The following is an 850-nucleotide window of genomic DNA, read 5'->3' as shown; positions in this document are numbered from 1 at the left end:
TCATCTATTTGAATATATTTGCATGCACAAAAGTCTTTAGGTGACCGGTTTGAACACGTGAACCCTCCAAGATTGCAAACAGTGGCAACATGACAATGAAGTGTAAAGCAGCGAAGCCACATCTCACCAGAACATGACCTACTTGTGCCTCATAGCACGCGATGTCGATCAAGTCCCAGCTCACGCCTTCTTTACCAACTATGTATATGCCAATAAAATTATAACCTATAAAAGGAACTAGATCCTAGCTCAATTCTTCGACAAGAAGAACACAGAAGGAGAAAATAATAAACAAAGCAAAAATGATTCCTAGGGCTTCATTTGATGCAACCTCTAGCTCGTGGTGGCTCCTGCAAGAGAAAAAACTCAACCAAGTTTAACGAAAACTATGATGAGGTATCACCGGGCAACACGCCAGCTAGGACGACGGCCAAGCAGTATCGGGACTAATTTGGACGAGATGACCCACCAGTCACACCTTTGAGATTTAGAAGATGATTTTTCAAAGTTTTAAGACTTATGTAAGACACTCGTCATTCTAATACAAAAGTAGTGACTTAGAGCAACTTTAGCAGAGCCACCAAAATGTCGGATCACCATATAATCGTGGGTTTCGTGTTTAGGACCAAAAACAGGTCTAGTAGAGTCACCATATCAAACTTGACCTCCATAATTTTTGGAGGCCCCTCAAAATTGAGCTCCTGAGCCTTCAAATTTTGAGGCTAGGGGCGTTGATATGGAGCGAGCTCTAAACCCAAGCGATCACACGGGAGGAAGTTTCAGCTTGTTTTCTTCCTCCCATGCACCTTCTATATGATTGCCACTTCACTCCTACCAATTGTGCAACCGC

Source organism: Triticum dicoccoides, chromosome 3B (assembly GCF_002162155.2).
Source record: "Triticum dicoccoides isolate Atlit2015 ecotype Zavitan chromosome 3B, WEW_v2.0, whole genome shotgun sequence".
Taxonomy (NCBI): domain Eukaryota; kingdom Viridiplantae; phylum Streptophyta; class Magnoliopsida; order Poales; family Poaceae; genus Triticum; species Triticum dicoccoides.
The sequence above is the reverse complement of the archived record's forward strand: the minus strand, read 5'-3'. Positions refer to the sequence as shown.